At 41.7% G+C, this 6564-nt stretch overlaps 1 long non-coding RNA gene across 1 annotated transcript; it reads right to left on the bottom strand.

The window, feature by feature from the left end:
- Nucleotides 1-1338: 1338 nt before the first annotated feature.
- On the bottom strand, nucleotides 1339-6249 carry LOC122546448. Its single transcript, XR_006310744.1, has 3 exons — nucleotides 6082-6249; nucleotides 2039-2040; nucleotides 1339-1350 (listed from the first exon to the last, which is right to left on the bottom strand). It is a non-coding gene; the product is annotated as an uncharacterized LOC122546448 (long non-coding RNA).
- Nucleotides 6250-6564: the final 315 nt, after the last annotated feature.

The raw sequence follows: 6564 nt of genomic DNA, 5'->3' as shown, positions 1-6564 counted from the left end.
GCTGAGCCCATACATTGCTTCATTCAAGCCTTTGTCTGTCTGCCTACAGTATCCTGAAATGATACTTGATTTATAGGATAATGTCAGACAAAGTAACATAATAGAGGAGGAGCAGGCCCATAACTAGAAGAACATCTCCTCATTTTATTCACCCATGACAGTATGAGCAGATCATGGAGCAAATGAAGGTGTTTCCAAAGCTCAGGAACAGTACCATATATTCACTGCAGTTTTCGCGATGTATTCATTAATGCTTGCCGACTGCAACCCAAAGGTCTTTGCATTTCAGCCCCTACACAGCATCTTCTGATGTTTCTATCAAAATCTTCTTTAACAGCAGCGACATGGCCATACAGCACCAATCACATGGCCATACTGCACAAACCACATGGTCGTGGATCACCAATCAACATGGTCATGCAGTACCAATCACATGGTCATGGAGTACCAATCAACATGATCGTGGAGCACCAATCAACATGGTCATGGAGTACCAATCAACATGGTCATGGACTACCATTCAAACGGTCATGGAGTACCAATCAAAATGATCGTGGAGCACCAATCAACGTGGTCATGGAGCACCAATCAATGTGCTCATGGAGTACCAATCAACAGGGTCATGGAGTACCAATCAACAGGGTCATGGAGTACCAAACAGTAAGTCATGGAGCACCAATCAACATGGTCATGAAGCACCAATCAACGTGGTCATGGAGCACCAATCAACATGGTCATGAAGCACCAATCAACGTGGTCATGGAGCACCAATCAACATGGTCAATCCAGGTCTTTTTCAATATATAATTTCAGTTACATCACACTGTAAAGTTTTGCTATAAATTCTGTCTTACAATTTAATATTTCACAATGACCTGAAGCAGCAGCGCTCCAAAAGCTAGTGCTTCCAAATATACCTGTTGGACTATAACCTGGTGTTGTGTGATTTTTAACTTTGTACACCCAGTCCAACACCAGCATCTCCGAATTATGTAAGGATGATTTGCCATACTCTGTTCCAAATCTCTTACATTTAATATTCCAGTTCTGGCCTTTCAGCAGCCTTTGGAATTACTACACCAATCCCTCTGTTCTGTCACAGCACCAAACATATTGACATTTGGTGTAAAACTAATGTTGTTCTTCATTAATGAAAATATAACAGCCCAAACTTAATTTGATTCTGTACTCCACTGTTTAATCCATTTTGCATTGTATTCTGTTAGAACTTCTTGGGTCTTTTAAAGAATTAACTATTTTATTATTCCTTCTTATTCCCTTGCCTTTTTCAAAATTACAAATGTACCAAGTTAACAAAAGTGGCATCTGAACTGAACTCTGCAGACATCACTATCTATTTTGCATAACTCTAGAAAACCTGCTGGAGACCATGAGCCTCTGTTTTCCTCTAAAGGACCAATTTAAAATCCAGTTTTTTATAGTTTTGTTAATTTGATATCCTTAGCATTGTCTGATTATTTTCACATTTGGTGCCACAATAATTATCCCTAGGGTATATATACAATTGCTGAAGTTCTAGAAATAGATCTGCATTGATCCCTGACAGGCTTGAACTATGTACACTAATAATACCTCAGGGTATGTGGTAGCTGTGTACTGATCCTGACAGTGTCAGGCTGTGCATACATTGATCCCTAACAAGCTAGAGGTGGGTGTACTAATGTCTCTGGAAATTTAGGGGTCTGTATGCACCGATTCCAGCAATCTAGATGTGGAAATACATTGATTCCAGGTCATCTATGGGTAGGGATACACTAATCTTTCTCTGTCTAGTGGTGTATACATACTGATCCCCAGCAGTCTAGGGCTGGGTAGACATAGATCCTAGGAAGTTAGGGGTAGGTGTACAAACTGATTCCTAATAGACTAGAACTGTATACACTAAATCCTAACAATCTAGGAATGAATGTACACTGATCCATGACAGTCTCAGTCTGCGTGCGTTGATGCTCCTTGGTCTAAGGTTGGGTGTACACTGAGTCCAGGATGGGATGTTTATTAGAATATAGAACAGTACAGCTTGGCCATCAATGTTGTGTCGACCTTTTATTCTACTCTAAGATCAAACTAACCTACATACCCTTCATTATATCATCCATGTGTCTATCCAAGAGTCGCTTAAATGTCCCTATTTGACTCTACCACCACCGCTGGCAGTGCATTCCGTGCACCCACCACCTCCGACATCTCCCCTAAACCTTCCTCCAATCACCTTAAAATTATGTCCCCTTATGATAGCCATTTTCACCCTGGGAAAATGCCTCTATCGACTCTATCTATGCATCTCATCTTCTGGTATTTGATCAGAATGCTGATCAATGGATGAGTGTATTTTGATTCCCAGTGGTCTGTGGGTGGGTGTACACTGATCCCTTATAGTTTAGGGAGAGACATGCACTAACCTGGCCATCTATGGGTATGTGTACACTGATCCTTCGCAGTGGCCGAATGGACATACCCTGATCTGGGGTAGTCTTAGGATGGGTCCTCGACAGTGTACGTGAGAGCATGCACTGAGGCTCTGCAGTTTAGGGGTTGGTGTATACTTTTCCTGGGAGTCTAAGGATTCGAGTCTGCTGGTTTCCCCATTATCTAATTCTAAGCATACGTGCAGTTCCTGGCAGTTTGGTCTAAATAAGGCAAACACGTCTGATTTCTGGTAGTAAGAGTTCAAGTTCAAAGATATTCATATTTGGGTGCTTTGAATTTGCTGACCCACTAGCGCCTTGTGGCAGATTAACCATAATGTTTGGTTTCATACGTAGCCTTGTCAGGACAATAAGGAACTAATGGAGTAATATGAAGGTTTCCTGATGATTTCCATCAGTATTTATTTTGGTTTTTAATTCATTCATGGGATGAGGGTCACTGGATGGGCCAGTATTTATTACCTAAATTTATTATCTAATCCTTCTAAAGGGTAGCAAGGAATGGGCAATAAATGCTGGCCCAGCCAGCAATACCCACATCCCATGAAAGAAGTATACCCATGTGAATGATAAAACTGAGGCATTTACTAAACCTTCCTTAAAAAATCAATGGATACTTTGATTCAGTCTCGAGATTCTGACCATGGTAGCTCCTGGGACATAGTCCTGTGGAGTCTGCAGTCAATGGTATTAGAATAGGACAGCAAAGTGGAATTGAGCTGTAATATTAGCCTTCATAGGTGCCCCTTTGGGTAGAACATAAGTTGCTTCCACTCTGGTTTGACGGGTTTTAAAATGGAGAACTGTGACTAGTGGTGTTCCACAAGGATCCGTGCTGGGAGTACTGTTGTTTGTGATATACATGAATGATCTGGAGGAAGGTATAGGTGGTCTAATTAACAAGTTTGCAGATGACACTAAGATTGGTGGAGTATTGAATAGTGAAGGAGACTGTCAGAGAATACAGGAAAATATAGATAGATTGGAGAGTTGGGTGGAGAAATAGCAGATGGGGTTCAAACCGGGCAAATGTGAGGTAATGCATTTTGGAAGATCCAGTTCAAGAGTAAATGGAAAAGTCCTGGAGAAAATTGATATACAGAAAGATCTGGGTGTTCAGGTCCATTGTACCCTGAAAATGTCAAGGCAGGTCAATGGAGTGGCAAGAAGGCATACGGCATGCTTTCCTTCATCAGACAGGATATTGAATAAAAGTGTTGGCAGGTCATGTTACAGTTGTATAGGTCTTGGGTTCGGCCACATTTGGAATACTGCGTACAGTTCTGGTTTCCACATTATCAAAAGGATGTGGATGCTTTGGAAAGGGTGCAGAGGAGGTTTACTGGGATTTTGCCTGGTATGCATGGTGTTAGCTATGAAAAGTGGTTGAGTAGATTAGGATTATTTTTGTGACGTGATCTGTTACATTGTGTACATGGATGAATTTGATAATCTTCCCTGTGTTTGACAAGAGTGGGTTTGTAAGATATGGGAAATGATCCACATTTTCGAGGATTGAAGGCACAAAACTGTATATGACCATAATGTACATACAAACAAGGGCCAGGATATATCAGCCTTTCAGTTCCTCAGACTCGCTCCACTCATCTGATTAGTCCTGGCCCGCCACACCACCAAATCCTCACCACCTGATGTCTGGAGGAAGAACGCCTGGGGCAGCACGGTGGATCAGTGATTATCACTACTGTCCACAGTGCTATGGACCTGTGTTCGATTCCAGCCTCGGGCGACTGTCTGTGTGGAGTTTGCACATTCTCCCCGTGTCTGTGTGGGTTTACTCCGGGTGTTCCAGTTTCCTCCCATAGTCCAAAGATGTGCAGGTTAGGTGAGTTGGCTGTGCTAAACTGCCTATAGTGTTCAAGGATGTGTAGATTAGGTGCATTGGTGGGGGGAATGGGTCTGGATGGGTTACTCTTCAGAGTGTCACTGTGAACTTGTTAAGCCGAATGGCCTGTTTCCACACTATAAGGATTCTATTCCATAAAACACCTCATCGTCCACCTTGGGACCCTTCGACTACACGGCATCAATGTCGATTTCACCAGTCTCTTCATCTTTCCACCCACCTCATCCCAGATCCAACCCTCCAACTCAGCACCGCCCTCTTGAACTGTCCCATCTGTCCATCTTCTTTCCCACCTATCCGCTCTACCGTGTGCACCATCACCCCCACCTGCATCTACCTATCACCTTCCCAGCTACCTTCCCCCCAGCACCACCCTACCCCCTATTTATTTCTCAACACCCTTCTCCCCCACATTCCTGATGAAGGGCTAATACCTGCTCCTCGGATGCTGCCTGGCCTGCTGTACCTTTTCCAGCGCTACACTCTTCGACTCTGACCTCCAGCATCTGCAGTCCCCACTTTCTCCTTATCTGATTGTTTCCCAAATCCATACTTGTTTTTCCCCTGGTAACCTCTCGCCTCTGGCTTACCAAGACTTTACCACTGAAAAGAAAAGCCACGATAGAAACTTTTGATTTTGACATTACATTTGATACATTCCAACTCATTTTCAGTACTTGGCAAATAATATACTCTTTGTCCAAAAACACAGGGAAGTAGCAAAATGGCATTTGGATTTTCTCATAAGTTTTGTAAACATGCACTCTTCCACATCAAGCACTGCGCAACTTAACTCACAAAGTCACCTCCCCTTCTGGGTTATGTTCACAGGAATACTCCATCCTTTCATGGAGATTCTGTCCTGCAACCCTTATTATCTACACACAGGCACTGTCCTCTTACCATCAATGTTTTTATAGAATAGATACGTTGATGTCTCTTTTTGCTCCACAAGATAGCTCTGAGTTTCTTTCCTCTCATTCACACCAAGAGATTAGCCTGACACTTTCTTCCCCACTTGCACTCATTTAATGGTGGCATTCTCTTCCTTCCCCATTCCAAACTTCTTACTTATTTCTGGCCCATACCGCCATTCCAAACTTCACTCTTTTCACATTCATTAGTCCCATTCACCTATTATCCATTTCTTTCACTTTCATCTGTGTACCCCCTATCTTCCAAATAATTTGTTAGCGCCACATCTCTCCTGTTGCTAAGTCCTGCTGCACTTAGACTCACTATCTGTTACATGTTGCTTCTGCTGCACAGGGTAGAAATTGATGAACTTCTACTTGCAGTCTGCAGAAGTTACTTAATCCTGCTTTAGCACGAGCATGAGTATAGAGCAATCCAGTCTGATACCTTAGTAGGCTGATTCAGCTGGAGACTTGATTAGAGTGGTGCTGGAAAAGCACAGCAGTTCAGGCAGCATCCGAGGAGTAGGAAAATTGATATTTTGCGCAAAAGCCCTTCATCATTTTTACCTGATTCAGCTGGAAGCACTATCAGGTGGGAAGGACTGACATGCAGCAGTTTTGTAGACACCAGTCACAGTTGATATGTATAAGGCTAATGGAAAGTGTATGCTATTTTGATCAATTAAATATTAGTCAAACTGAGGTTTAGCAGTCAACTGTAGTATCTTAGTTCTGGGGTCAAACAGGCTCTTACAGATTTCACTCAATACTGCTGATTATAGTTTGTCACCTTCAGTCAGAGCAGTACTAAGTATGTTATTCCTGGATGTTGTAGAACTGTTCTCACCTATTGCTAATTGGGGTAGTGTGCAGCTCAGTCGCTCCACAATTGGAGTGAGATCCTTTAGCTTTGCCTGCTGTCTTCTTCCTTCTTCACTGATAATTTTGTCCTTTAACCATTGATAACACTGGAAACAAAGCACAATTTTAGCATCACTATGATGTAATTGAAGATTTTTCAATAATTTGAACATTTATTTAATTGCAAGAATAACTGCATTTCAAATGAAATCTGTCAGTCTTGAAGCACTTTTAGAGATATCCTGAGAATGCAATAACTACAAATTCTTATTTAGATGATTTAATTAACATATTATTTCCAAATTATTTCAACTATATGTGCACCTAAATGTCAACTGTAGATCTTTTAAGAGTTTTAATGATTCATGAGATCTCAAATATTTCTGAAGCCAATGTCCTACAGAACAGAGGAACAATATTATACAATACTGTACGATATATTAGGTACAATTTTACAAAATTCTGTTTT

Source organism: Chiloscyllium plagiosum, unplaced genomic scaffold, assembly GCF_004010195.1.
Source record: "Chiloscyllium plagiosum isolate BGI_BamShark_2017 unplaced genomic scaffold, ASM401019v2 scaf_9988, whole genome shotgun sequence".
NCBI classification, from domain to species: domain Eukaryota; kingdom Metazoa; phylum Chordata; class Chondrichthyes; order Orectolobiformes; family Hemiscylliidae; genus Chiloscyllium; species Chiloscyllium plagiosum.
Note: the sequence above shows the minus strand (reverse complement) of the source record. Positions and strands in the feature narration are given on the sequence as shown.